The sequence below is a fragment of the Diabrotica undecimpunctata genome, chromosome 1 (genome assembly GCF_040954645.1).
Source record: "Diabrotica undecimpunctata isolate CICGRU chromosome 1, icDiaUnde3, whole genome shotgun sequence".
Lineage (NCBI taxonomy): Eukaryota > Metazoa > Arthropoda > Insecta > Coleoptera > Chrysomelidae > Diabrotica > Diabrotica undecimpunctata.
This window is the reverse complement of record NC_092803.1, coordinates 137,008,725-137,024,829: the sequence shown is the minus strand read 5'-3', so window position 1 is coordinate 137,024,829 and position 16,105 is coordinate 137,008,725.

Sequence of the window (16,105 nt, the reverse complement as noted above, 5' to 3'; positions counted from 1 at the left end):
CTAATAAAAATTTAACTATTGAACAAAGAACTGTTTCAGTAGATAACAATTTAAAAATTTCCCTTACATATAAGACGACAGCAACTATCCTTAAACTATATTGCAAAGATATCATCCCAGAAACAGCATCCTGTATTCTTCCACATCTGCAACCCTGGTCTTCCTCCTAACAATAAGACTAAAAACTCTACACCCCTCATCGAAAGAATAAAGCTCAAAACTTTCGATAGGAATCAACTCAATGTATCGCTAAATATAAATGCAAACTATTCCCCATGGACAAGCCACACATTAACTATTGACTTAACACTTACAAGGTATTCCAAATCAACTACAAATTCCACAATAATTAAACATATATTCATGGAAATTCTAGACCACTATCCTAATTATTTGCAAATCTTTACTAAGTCTACTCTAAAACTCCTAATAGTCATGCTGCTGCCTACTACTGTAAAGAAAATCCTTATAGCATATGGATACTAACAAAAATAATCTTCTTCAAAAAGAGTAGAACGATGAAGTGCATTATCGTAACAAACTCATTAAATGCATTACTGGAATTGAAACAAATATATACGAACAACCCTATTATACAGACTATAAAACACGAACTAGATACATTTCGATCATTGGGAAAGGAAGCGGCTTTTATTTGGGTACCTTCACATATAGGTATTTACGAAAATCAGCAGGAAAAAGCAGATCAACTGGCAAACAAAAGTCGAATGGGCTTGAACCATACTGCAAAATTGAAAACATATCCGAAAACCGATCTAAAGAACCTGTTTAAAATTCACTGCACTAATAGATGGCAAAATAATTGGGAAAATTAGGTACAAAATTACCTATCTACACTACACTACTATACACAATTGTATACTATCTATCTGCTCTAGCTGCTCTAACCCACTGGCCGTCAAACATATCCTGCTTGATTTTCCTCAATTCATGGAAAAAAGAAGATCCCACGGATTCACAGATGATGATTTCAAAACAGTTCTCACCAAAAAAATTTCAACAGTGTTAACCTATTTAAAAGACATCAAGTATTCAATTGTATTTAATATAAAATTTCTATTTGCTATATCCACTAATAAACCGGCGCGGTTGATGTGGTTTTGTGTTTAAATAAAAAAAATTAAAATTAAGGAAAAAAACGTAAATAAATGTAAAAAAATGACGCTCAATTATTGAAAACTTAAATCAGGAATACGACTTCATATCCTTCGTCCAAGCATGTCCCAAACATGTTTGATTGGGATTGCGTCTGGACTCAATGCTGGCCAATCCATTTGAGGAATGTTAACTTCATTTAAAAACTGTTGAGTTATTCTCGCACTGTAAGGTTTGGCATTATCATACATCAGAACAAAGTCATTTCCAACAAAACCAGCATAAGGCACAACAAAATCTTGTAAAATTTCATCAATGTACCTGGCAGCTATTATGGAGCCTCTCGAAACTATGTACAATTTTGTACAGGCCTCTAGAGAAATTCTAGCCCACAGCATAATTGAGCTTCCTTGATAGCCTACCTTAGGACTGAAGGTACATTCTGCAAAACGCACATGTGGTCTTCGCCACATGTGGCTCTCACGGCCATCTGGAGACCGCAAGGTAAATCTGGACCCACGACGATCTCGTAGACTCTGTAAAAGCATGAAGCCTATCACGGACACTAGTTCTTCGTTGTGGACCGGTTACAGGTCGCCTAGTGTAAGCTCCGGTTGCCAAGAAACGTGTAAAAATACGGTGCACAGCATGATACTATAACTAACAAGATAAGTCAACGCGCATATTCTTGCATCTCTTTCTTGCATCTAAAGACAACTTTAATTATGCCAAGTTAAATGCTCTATCTGTTGCTATCCTGTGTGCTTCAAAACGTAGTGAATGATATTTTTATTTATTCATAGTAGTAAAGACTTTGTATATTATATTGTTATATAAATTTTGTGGTGAAAACATTCAGTTTACTGTGTTAATATCACCTAATTTATTTATCGTACGCAACTTCCTCTCGATTACCTGTAGCTACTTTATAAAGAAGACTAATTATTTGGTTGCCATAATGTATTGTGCAGTGGTGGGTTGTTTAAACAATTATAATAAAAAAAGTAAAACTTTTTCGAAGTGTCGTTTTTTTGTTTTTCCTAGAGACAAACAAATGCGTAAAGTATGGGCCTTCAAGTGTTTCAGCGAGACAAATTTAATGTAGAAACCGCGAGAATATGATCAAAACATTTTACAGAAGCTGACTATTGTTTAAAAGAAAAACTATTAAGATTGCCTGACAAACAATGGAATATTGCTACTTAATAGTATAATTAATTATGAAATTGTCACTGAAGAGTCATCAAGAGTCAAGAGTGAAATTGTCATCTTTTCCTCGCTAAACCTTCCTAATTAAGATTTTATTAATTCGAATATAAAAGACCTGGAATGGGATGGATTGGAAAATTTAGCCTTTAATATTGTTCTGAAGCTATTTTCTTGTGGCATTTTAAATTAATTTATATTTAAATGGGAATAAGCCACAATTAAAGTTTAAAATACGTTTATTGACGTTTCAATTTCCACTTCGGAAATCGTTCTCAAAATACAAACATTAAATTGAAACGGCAATAAACGTATTTTAAACTTTAATTGTGGCTTATTCCCATTTAAATATAAATTAATTTTAGCCTTTAAGTTAAAAAAAAAGAAATACTTGGATATATTCCGGACGCTAACGATAAATCGTTTACTTGGGTAAACCACGTTTCTGAGGGTGGTTTACTCAAACCAACACTGGAATTTGTAACTAAATGTAGTGAACTGGAACATATTTTTCGCAGTTATAATGGCGACACATTAAAAATAACAAAAAAATTATTTAAAAAATGTAAATGTTAGCGAAGATGTAAAACTACGTTTTTTAGTTTGTAAATGTATTTTAAAATACGAATTCTAAATAAAAATATTAAAGATAATTACAATATCCGCAAGAGAAAAATCACAAAGATTGTAAAATAAATGTCTAAATGATATTCATAAAGTCTCAAGTATGACCCGCTCTTCCTTTATGGTTCAAATTCTTTACATTTTACCGGCCTTTTATATTTAATTTATGTTTTGTAGCAATATTTATTTTATTTCTAATACACACAATTAAATCTTAGATTCATATATTTCTTTAATTAATTTTACAAATTACTTATTAATTTTCAAACCACGGTTTCACAGAAAGTAACTAGTTATGGCTTCTTAGTGCAAGATATGGCATCAATATATACTTACCGTTAACAGTTTAAGTTTCGAAGTTGTTCATTACAGTAATGGAACAACGTTGCCGTATGATGGATCGTTAAAATAAGATACACACAAGTCTCCTGGCTTTGCCTCGCTATGAAGTCATGCGCAAAGTCGATTAAAATTAGAACGGCAAGTGAGCATATCTTGTTTGTTATAGTATCATGGGTGCACAGTAGCTGTTGGCATTCTATTGTTATTCTTTTGTTCTTGTTGATGTGAGTAAACTGTCAAGTCTAATAAGTCTAATCAAGTGTCAAACACAATTTAAAGTTGAATTGCGTTGATTTAATCTTAAGAATTATAGTTGAAAATCCCAAAACATTGGCTGCTATTGTTGCGTTGATTCAAGACGGAAGAAGTGAGCGATATGTTGCTCAAAAGTATCAATTATCCGATAGTGCATCGTATTTTTACACGTTTCTTAGCAACCGGAGCTTACACTAGAAAACCTGGAATCAGTCCCTAACGAGGAACTAGTGCCCGTGATGATCGCTTCACCCTCTTACAAAGTCTACGAGATCATCATGCCATGGCTGTACAAATCCTAAATCAACTTCAGTAGGTACTAAATAATTGGAGGCACGTTTTATTTACCAATGAGTACAGGTTAACCTTGCGGTCTCCAGATGGCCATCAGAGAGTATGGCGAAGACCACATGAGAGTATGGCGAAGACCACATGCAAGACCAGTTTTGCAGAATGTACCTTCAGTCCTAAGATAGGCCATCATGGGGGCTCAATTATGATGTGGGCTAAAATTTTTCTGGAGGCACGTACAGAATTGTACATCGTTCCGAGAGGCTCCATAACAGCTGCCAGGTACAAAGCTTAGACTATTAATTAAAAAGCACATCTAACGAAGCACCCGAGTTTTATTTTGCGTCCTCAGGTTTTGAGGAAGAATCTGCTTTTCACATATATAAATATATAATTATATATATATAAATATATATATATATATATATATATATATGAAGTGAATGCTTAAACAAGCCATTCAGAGCGACGCTGGGAATATTTCGACGCTGGGAAGATCGAGTAAGTCTCTCACGGGTAGACCAAGAAACACGTGTAAGAGAATATATATATATATATATATATATATATATATATATATATATATATATATATGTATATATATATATATATATATATATATATAACAAATATATTATTACTAGCTTTCAAAGAGCTTACGATCGTTCCAGTCATCTGCTTGTGGACCCCTATCTTCCATTGCACCATTTACGTCTTGTTTCCACGATCTTCTTGGTCTTTCCTTTTTTCTGCGGTTAGTGGGGATCCATTGTAACATTTTCTTTGGCCATTCATCCTTTCGACATGGCCATACTATTTCAGCCTTTTGCATTCTATAGTTTCCAGCCCATACTCTCTGATTTCACTATTTCTTACTTTATCTCTTCTAGTGATAAGGCTACATCTACGCCAATAATTCATTTCCATTGCTTTTATTTTGGATGTGTCCTTTTTATTTATTACCCAAAGCTCTGAACCATATGTAGCAATAATTCTATGATACTTTTCTATATCCTAACTTTGTGTTTCAAGTTATTTGCTTATTCGAGAGTATAATACTATTCAGTTGACTAATGGCTATTTCTTTTTTATTTTCACCATCGTTTGTAATGCATACACCGAGATATTTATGGCTATCACTATTTTCGATTTGTGTGCTTCTTAGTTCTAAGTGCCTTCCTTCACCTCCTATTACTACTTGTTTTTGATGCATTTATTGACAAACCTCACTTAGTATATTCTTCATCTATTTTTCGCAGAATGTAGTGGATATTATCTTGATATTCTGCAAGTATTACTTGGTCATCTGCAAAATTCAAGGTGTACAGTTTATGAGCTCCAATTTTAATACCAATAGATTCACATTTTCTCTTTTCCAAATATCTAAAACCCCCTCCAAATAGATCTTAAAGAAAGTATGTGCAATGCAGCAGCCTGGGTGAAGTCCTTTGGTCACCTCTATCTTTTTTCTCACTTATTGTGCAATCCATACAAACGTTCCGCTCTTAAAACGTTCTACAGTAATCCCTCTTCAGGGGTTGCGTTCTAAAGAGAAAGGCGCAGTTGGTAAAACCGTGGTTGGCGAGGGATTCACGATACAAAGGAGAATATGAAATATCCTCCCAATTAGAATACGTATATTAGTACATATATGTAGATAAACGATGAAACAATAAAATAAGCAGTTAGATAGTCATATTTAATAAACGTCTAACTATGCGTACATATTACGAGTATAAAATGCTTTAAAAACTTTTTTTTTTAGTATATGACAGGATGGTTGGCTGCTTCATTTTCCTAATTTCCTTTTGCGCTTGTTTGTAAGGTGCCAATAAGCCTTTTAAGCCATCCTTGAATTTAAAACTTCCTTCCATAGAAGAATCCACGTCAAAAACTATATCCTGAAGTTTTTGAGAAGACGATAATATCGTATTTATGTTGCTTAAAGTGAGAGACGTGATACCGTTTCGACTATTATTTCTTAGGAGTTATCGTCTTCATTGCTTTCTTGATTATTTTTCAGTATTTCGAGGAGGTCCTGTTCTGTTTTATGGGGCACTGCTGAGGTTACCATAACAATTTCTTGCCATAGCTTTTTCCAACACGTGTTTATAGTTGCTGGGCGTATTTCATCAGCGGCTTCTTTAATAATAGTTACACAGTGAGAAATATTAAATTGTCTTCAACTATCTGTAACGGTTAATAAGAATCTAGTTCCATACAGTCAAAGATACGGCTAAATGTGCGTCTTATGTAATGCCTGTAAAAGCGAAGGGTTGTTGAGAGGTAGAAAGTTAATTGATTTTTAATGGATTAAGATTAGGGATCCTGGATGTCCAGAAGAATTTTTGACAAGAAGAAGTTCTTTAAACGGTACCGATTTTGATGTAACATATTGCTTAACGCTAGGTACAAAATAGTTAGTAAACCAATTCGAAAACAATGTTGCCGTAACCCACGCTTTTTGATTTGCCTCTAAAATACTGGTAGCTCGTTTTTATTTTTATGTTGAAGAGACCGTAAATTTAGAAACTTATAAATCAGCATTGTTTTTACGATATGATCTCCTGAAGCATTACAACAAAATAAAACGGTTAACCTGTCTTTTGCTGCTTTAGAGCCTCGTGCAGTTTTCTTATTTTCCGATATGAAGGTACAAGCAGACATTTTTTTCCAAAAAACGGCTGTTTAGTCGGCGTTAAAAACTTGTTCCGGCTGATTCTCCCACGATTTTGACGTTATGTAAAGAACCTCTTTTTTTTTTAATCTTTCAAACCATCTGTTACTTGTTTGGAAACTAGAAGATTCGTTATCAGTCTTTAGATTATCGTAAAGACGAAGAGCATTTTTTTTGTATCATTCGTGTGCTAATTGGCATCCTCTTTTTCATCGCGAAAAAGAAGTTTCTTTGTTGCTTGAACTAGTGCCATACAAAACACTAGAACGGTTTTCTCACTCTTTAATAGTCCTTGCAGTAGATTCATTCACTTTAAACTTCTTTGTGGTACTTCCACATGATTCTAATGCACCTAAACAATCTAACAACTGAATTTTTTGTTATCTAAACTCATTACACATCTTTTCTTTATAACAAAATCTTTATTATTCCTTTCAAACAAAGACATTTTTTAGTATAAAAACTAGAATTGTAAATTGCTGTTACCCTACGCGAAATGCGAATAAGTACATTAGGTAGGAATCACACTGATCGACCGACCACGACCAACCGTCCGACGGCGATCAACCAACTTTTGTATTTTTATTTTTAAACTCACATTACTCGTTCGTGTTCCATCGACCGACCGTCAAAACGTCAGGAGGTTGTAGCAACATAACCACATTTTTCTAATATTATTTTATCGGGCTTTTTGTAGACAATTGAATTATGAATAGAATTAGTAGCGATACTTCTACTGATAAATTGTTTATCACTTATTTATGTGAAGACGTCTTCGTAGGCATAGGACAGTTTCGGTGCGTGATATTCTTTTAAAAGACACCAACAAGAAGAATTATTTGTGTTATATCCCATTCTATTAAATTTCAAAATTATTATCGCAGAAGCAAGCCCAAATATTATAGGTTAATTACAAATTTTAAAATGTCAATGTCATTGCTTAGAGCAGTATAAATGAATGCAAAATGTTCCATATTCATCGGCCAACGATCAACAATTCCGAATTTCAAAACTGGACGATCGCGGTCGGTCGCTATAAGTGATGGACGGTTCACCAGTCTGACTCTGAGCATACATTTTTATAGACTCGTAATGTTGGTCGATCGTGGACGATCAGTCTGGTCGAGCAGTCTGATTCCTACCTAATATATGTACATATCTGTGAAATTCCTACTACTAAATGTGACGCAAAGGAGTTATTTCATCGGAAGCCAGTGAATTACCGTGAAGACAGTATAAAATGAAGTATTTGTCAAAAGTTGATTTGGCAGATATCGAAACCGCGGTTGATCGAGTCCGCGGATAACGAGAGATAACTGTACTATATTTCTTACTTACATTATACCAAATTTGCTCGGTAGCCAAGGAGTTAATGGTTATAGTCATCTTTTTTGGGGGTTCGCCGCTCGCCTAATATAAACCCCGTCATTATCTGTATATTTTCTGTAGTATTGTTCCGTATCTAATTAACGACTGTTGAAGTCGTGAACAATTTATTCTCCTCGTACAAGTATGTCAAGCCTAGGGACAACTTTGAAAATCCTACAATCGGCAAGCCCACTTCACGCGCAGCAAAATTACCGGAAATTATCTTAGTAAGAGAAGTACGCTCGAGCTATAAAGTACGTTTAAAAATCAGGTAGATGAGTCCGGAAGTTCATCCACTTCTTTCTGCCTGAATACTTTCTCTGTCTGCTCTCTGTGCAGATGGGTAAAATTTCGAAAGTTGTTCCTAGCCTTGACAAATAATATCTATTTTTATTTCGCCCATTCGTATGTTCATTTTATTTAGTATTTTTTATGTTTTAACACAAAGTTAGAGTAGAGGTAATGAGATTGTTCCTATTTACTTCTTATTGCAAAATTTTATGGTAATAACATTCTCTGGAGGTAAATCATGAGTTATGTACAAAAACAACCTAGGTTTATCAACATTTATTATGGAAAACCATACAAAACAAATGCACAGACAAAAAATATACAATAAAATTATACACAGCGATATAAATTCTATTTTTTTGGAACCTAAAAATTCCGACAAAGGGATAAAACTTTCATTAATATAAGATATTGCACAGGCAAATGTACAAAATGTATATATAAAAATCAGTAGGTCCTTAATACTTGCTACTATTATATTTATAATTCTCTCATTATACACGTGTTATTAATAAGAGATTACAGACTAGAGGCCCAACTACGATGATTTGGCAAATGTCACAAGGTAATATTTATCATAAACGCATATAGGTAACCTGTACATGCAAACCCCAAACATTTTTACAAGAAATTGCATTTTGTTCAAAAATTTTATAGGTTTCGTAAAGTCGGACAGGCGTAACAAACTCGTTTTAACCATTTTGAACTAATTAAAGAACAAAAATACATGTGTATAATTCCTTCAAACATAACTGTATAAGAACACCATGGAGCTATATACATAAACTTACAAACAAAAATAATTTCTGATTTTATTTTCGGTCCTTATTTTTTTTAATCTTGTGTGACGTTTTGCAAATTTTACAATTTATTACAGATAAAAGAATGTCTAGATACTGCCGTTTTAAGTGAATAAGCGATAATGATAAAAAAAGTAATAAACATAATATGCTTTGGCGAACAATGCAATGGATTATTTTTACTTGACGTTTTTATTTGACATGAGAATGACATTTTAACGTCTATTTCGCTCACGTGTGTGGTTCAGTTAGTGAGTAACTCATCTAATTTTCATATATTCTGTTAAAATTGTTTAACCAAGGGAAAAGATATTGCGCAAATATTAAATATTCATCAATCGACTTCTTGACCTCTACAACCTCGTCGTAAAAGATGACTATTTGAGACCTAAATCTCTACAAAATCTACAATCTTCAATCAAATCTACTCTACAATTGGTCAGTCAAAATAGTGATAAGACGACTTAAGGTCAGTTTAACTCGGAAATATCCTAGCACGTTGAGCATCTCACGTAACTGAAATTGCTTCTACGACGACGGCATTGGATAGATTCTGTAGCTGAAGTTGTGTAGTTTCGAACACCGTACTTGTGCATTCGAAGAAAGTCAGTTTTACACGTTTACGATCGTTTGTAAGGTGAAAATTTAAATTCAGCGTTTTTAGGCATATTTCAAATGCCTCTTAATTTCATGCTATAAGTTTTGAAGATTAGACATTAACAATGGAAACTCCACAGCGACTGGTCAATGGAAGTGATAAATTTTATTGCTCTCATGAAAATCATAAAAAATGCCAAAAATCGCTTAACATTTATTTAATTACCACCTTTACAACGACTGAGTTCATTTGCGGCAAAATACAAACATTGCAAACGAAAGCTGCACTCTTTACCTTTAAAACGCATTTTAATTTTTGTCGTCATTCGGCTTATATGATCGTTTCATTCTACTTGATGTTCTCCACCTTGCAGCTACGTCGTATATCTGTACTTCTGGCTCTGTCCCCAAGTGTTTTCATCTCTGCTGTTTCTAACATCCCTTTTGTCCTCTGTGTGTCAGGTCGTGTTTCTGCCGCGTATGTCATTATTGATCTGATGACTGTTTTGTAAATTCTGCCTTTCGTTTCTTTCCCGATATTTTTATTTTATTTCCATCACTTGTTCTATTATCTGACCTTCCAGCTCCAATTTACATCTTAGTAAATTTTGCTGTTACAACCACAAATTTTATTTAAAACATTCGCGCACGTAACTGTCATTCAAACTTGCCGGTCGCTTTAAGTGTTGTTTCTGAGAGAACATTAATTCTACAGAAAAAGTGCTAATAAACATTTTTCAAACACATTCAAAATTAACTCTTGTCCTTCTAGTTCCACGACCGTTATCGATCGTTGGATATCATGTTGGCTACAATATTCGCTATCGTGACTTTATTGACAGTAGCTCTAAATAATGATGTAGTCAATTTTCCGTAGCATTGTCTTACATTTTTCAGTCATGATATTCTTCTTCTACCAGGGTCACGTTTACCTTGGATCTTTCCCTGAATGATCAGATGTAAAATATTTTTGTCTCATAATATGACCGAAGTATTCCAACTTGCATCTTTTTATTATATTGACCAGTTGTGTTGTTTGGTTCAGGCGTCTAAGGACCTCCTCAATTTTAGCTCTGTCAACCCAGCTTATTCCATCTGACCCATAAAATGATCTCAGCTACACACTTTATTCTAAACACTTTTTTCTATGGCATACATATTGTTGGTAAATCGTTGTTCCCCCAGCCTTGTACTAGGGGTGTTTTAGAGGAAAGCCCGGGAGTAGGAGTATCAAACTTTTTTGCATTTTTTTTTTTGGTCCCAAAATTGACATTCTCAGTAAAATTCAGCTTGTTCTTATGATTTTTACAAGTTCAGTGGCATTTTTGTCTCTGGCGAATGGAGTATAGCGAAAAAATAATAATAGTGATTATAATAACTTCTGATAATTAGTTAGAACTGTTAAAATTGTAAAACATACAAAATACAACACGCAATATTTTTGTCTATGAGTATACAATATTTTTGTCAGCCTTGGCTGGGCGAATTACTGGCAAGTGCAGCAACAATGTTGCATTTTTTTTTGGCAATGTGTTAGGTTAGATGAGATTTGATTGCTATTATTTTGAGTGCTCGTTAAACTCTTGCTTTTTCAAAAAAGAATATCTGGGTCTGACTTTTCCCTTGAAGGATAGATATCATAAGCATTATTACATGTGTTTCAATATACGAAAAATTTATTCTGATAATTGCAAAAAAATTATATCAAAGTTAGGAACACGTGAAACCGATAGTTCTTTCGACAAGTGAGTCTAAAAATTGAACTCAGTTTTATATAATTCTTTATAGCACTCTTCTTTGTTGATATTTGCCAAAATTCGTATTCAAACTAATCAGTTGTAACTTCTCAACTCTGTAACATATTATTAACTAATTATACTATAATGATAAACAACAACTCAGCTTTTTTCTAAATTGTAAATTGTATAAAGAATGTTCGACTGTAAAATCAAATGCTGCGACAAAAACATATTCAAAGCCAAATCCTAGTTTACAAAACATTTACATATGCACGTTTAAATATTGATTTTTAACAGAAGACGAAAATTTAATGTCTACATATTAACGAATTAAGGGACAATTTTTTGTAATCAATATAAGCTTTAAATTCCAAAATGGTTAATAAAAAATTATCATTATTCTCATTACTTTATTTTTTTATTACATTCATATAGACAGATTCATCGAATCGAATAATCTTGATGATTTCTAGATGATCAAAACTTCTAAAACGAAGACGATCAAACTAAAATGGTATGAATTGTTAATGCTTTCTAGACGATCTGGAGCTTTCAAGCTAAGCTTTAGTTTTGAAAATAAAATAAAGAAAACTACAACCACAGCTATAATTAATTATCCACATGCAAAGGTCTTGATCAAAATGAAAAAAAAAAATAGAAACCCCCTAAACTATAGGTGTGATGAATACATTGAACTAGAATGCTCAACAAAAGTAGAGAAGAACAAAGTAGAATACATAAACTCGTAATGGCTGTATCAGAGGAATACTAATTTCTATTTGAGATATAATATACTGAAATATATTAGTCTATGATCACCAATTGATTCATTTGATAACTCTCTGAAAAATGTCCGGAAAATAAGAAGGAAATTGTGGACCAACTACATCAGACCAAAATCAACAGAGCTGTTGAGAGGATAGTTACAATAAGAAAAACAGAAAAATATCAAACGAAAAAAGGGAAAATAAAACATAGGCGTTTAATATATTAATATACATATATACATTCATTTATCTTTTATTTTTTAAAATTTACCCATCCCGTAACGCTCAACAAATAAAACGAAAAATTTCGAGTTTGGTGGCAGTTGTAGTGTTAAATAAATTCTGTAATTCGATTATAGAGGCTTAGGAAGTAATACTTTGCTATTTCTTACCCAAACTCTTGTGTTCCGGTCACTTAAGAACTCGTTTAGGGCTATTGGGGCTCATCAGCGTATGGTAAGAGCAATGGAAAATCAAAGGTTAGACATCTATACAGTTGAGTTCACGGTTCTTTACCCGTGCGTCATCATTTAAAACATACGAAATAAGTCTGAAATTTACTGACAGAAAGTGGCTACTGCTCTGATCATGGATTATATTAAAATTTGACGTTATCAAATAGATTGAATGTAAAATGTTAGTTTCACTTTAAACTTGTAGTGCAGAATTACAGCTACATTTGAAGTAGCTTAATAATTTTTTTTTAATATCATTAGTGGTTAATAAATAAATTATATAAAAAAATAAAACGAATTTATAAAAAAATATAATTAAATATACAATATTTACGATTTTTTTCTTTTACTTTTGCGGAAACTTAAACAAAACCATTCCTTAACTGTGCGAATCAGGTTAACTTTATATTAAACTCCAATATAAAATTAGTTGTAAACATAACTGTTTGTGTAATATAAATACCTAACTTTTAAATGCAAAAAACCCAAGAAACTGACAGCTACACGTAAACAAGCCAGAAACATTACAAATTGTACTTAAAAATCTGAAAACGTCTATCCAAAGCATCTTTTTTGTGCCTATCTCTTTTCGATGTATTGAGTCTAGAGCGTTCATAAATGATGCTAGATAAAAGTATGTGTTTTATTTCGCCCGGTATTAATGACGCACGGGTAAAGAACCATGGACTCAACTGTATATTTTTCAACTTACAGAGTCCACTAATACGTCTAATTTCTTTTTAGATTTCTATCCAATAACCGAATTTCAAATTCCGAAGCACAAGCCTTGTATAAAAAATGAAAAAGTTCGGAATACACTATCATATATAAATCTAAATGTACCTACCACTGTTTTGGAAGACCATTAAAACTATAAAAGGAGGTAGGAATATTTAAAGTTAACAATAAAGAACTACAAGAATCACAAGAGGACAAGACAAGAAGGACAAGAAAATAAAGGACATGTTCGGAATCAAACAATGAAGAAATAAAAACTTAACTTTGGTGTTTTCATACAACAAATCTGTACACTCTCTATTAAAGCATATAAATAAAATTAAATGATCTTAAATATTATTTTAACTAAAATTATACTAATAAATTGATAACGATTAAAAGAAATTAAATTTTCGCCATGTTTAACAATTTTAATCCTATATAACCACTACGTGGCATTTTAAAATGAGACCATTTTTTGTCAAAACGATAGTTGCGCACACTAAAATAATTAATCATCGTGAATTCATACAAAGTAAAAGCTGCAATGTTGCCGATATCACAGAAAGTCTTTAAATATAATAATTATTACAAAGTTTTTAAATTACAAAGATAAAAAGTATGCTAGACATAAGATGAAATAATAATTGTAGATCTCTAGAATGATATATAAAATTAGTTAATACATGCAACTACACGAAAAAACAAATTTTAGTTTGGGACCAAGATTTAGGTTAACTATTTTAATTGTTTGATTTCCCAATTTAACATATATTATCTAACATGTTTAACAATTTAGCTAATTAAAAAAGAAACTCAAAATTCAATGATCATTACAGAAAATGGAACAACCTTTAGAGAATGTTTCATTCCGAGGAATAACCTGAAGGATGAACAGTGATAGGTGTCTAGTAAGAATAGAAGCTCTAGATAAGCATAGAAGACAAGATCAGTGAAACAAAACTCCAGAGAACAGAGAAAAATTAACCCAAATGATAAATAATATGTTGTGTGACAAATGGTAATCATATTAGGAAAACCTACTAACCATACAGATGACGGAACATACGGTAGTGCATTATTACCTTCATACATACGATAGCAATATAGAATCGGTCACTATTAAAAAAGTTTACAAAGCCTTAAGAGTTATGAAAAATAAACGATCTCTTGGTCCTGGAGGTATTCCTGCTACCTGTTCAGAAAAAGTGCCGTCTCTATCGTCCTAAAGGAAATATAAATAGCTAATTTATTTATACAATGCCTTACTCAACATGAAGTATGATAATTACAACAGATAAGTATATCTGGACAATAGAGCGGTTTTAGGGAAGGTTGATCTTGTATAGACAATTGATTTCGTCTGAAGCAAATTTAAAAAAATATAACTTGCAAGAGGCAGGCACGTTCACGCCCTCTTTGTGAATCTTAAAAAGGCCCATACCAGTGATCAGTAAAAATTCTTTACAAAGGGTGTTTTAATCACATCAAATAAGATAGAATTTTGCAATGCTTTATGGTTACAAAAGGTTCGCCTTTTTGTTTTTCTATCCTGGGCCAGGGATCGAAGCATCACTAAGGCATTTCGGCAATGAAGCGAATACGTGTCGGACACCTGCCTCGCTGGGATATCTTACCAACCGAGAAGTAAGATACTTAGGCAAAAAGTAGAGGCAAATTTAACTCTTACACACAACATCGAGAAGATATTGAAATGGTATTGTCACATAACATGAATGCTGGACAATAAATTACCTAAATTACCAAGAAAAATTCCCGGTTGGATAACTTACGAAAGAAGAAAAAGAGGACGACTCCGGATTACACGGGGTGTAAACAGAAGATATTGAACATACAATAAACAAAAGAGATCTTGTAAGTCTCTTGAACAAGTCTCCCCGACGGGAAGTAGAACCTCGAAACACGTGTATGAGAATAGTGAAGTTCGAATTAAAAAGAAATGCAACTTTCTATTTTCATTTTAACGTCTTTTCTATACGTAAACAGTGCAAAATATGGTGTTTTGCAACATTCAACAGTAGATTTATTGTCTGAATAAAGGGCTATTCTTAAAATCGTCCAATAGCGTTCAGTAAGCTTGAATCTAATTTCCCAACGAATTTTTGTTGCTTCATGTAAATATATTATTCACAAAACCAACAGTAACCGGTATAAATATTAACAATCTAAAAGAAAACTCAGATCACTACCAAAGGACAATTAATGAAAGATTACATGATCAAAAAATCGACAACTCTCAATTAATGGAAATCACCCTTGATAGTACCAAAGAAATCGGAGGCTCGCAACAACAAAATGAAACTGTATGATACAACAAAAATAACGCTAAAACAAATAAGGGAAATAAAAGTAAGTAACAACATACAAATAATACAATACACAGAACTTTGTAAGGCAGTAAGGAAAAGTATTAAGGAAGACATAAGAAAACAAGAAAAGCATTAATCAATGGGAAGAAGCAAATCGTTGCTCTAACAAACGAAAAAACCAGATTTACAGGCATAAATGAAATAATACAACTCGTGGCTAAATTCTGCAGCGAACCATACAAAGCCTCTGAAATACTTGACGAACCAATCAGTAACCAAGAAGATGTACCAGAAGTCCTTCAGGAAGAAGTAAAATCGATAATTACAAAAATGAAAAGAAATTGGAAGAGATGGCAAAACAGTGGAACTGCTTAAATACTGTTTACGTAAAACACTCCAGAATTACCTACTACCAGAGACGTCCGAGAAGGAGACACAATATCACCAAAGCTCGTCACTGCAACTCTAGAAACTAAATTCAGCAAAATGAACTGGCAGAAGCAAGGCCTATTCATTGACGGAAAATACTT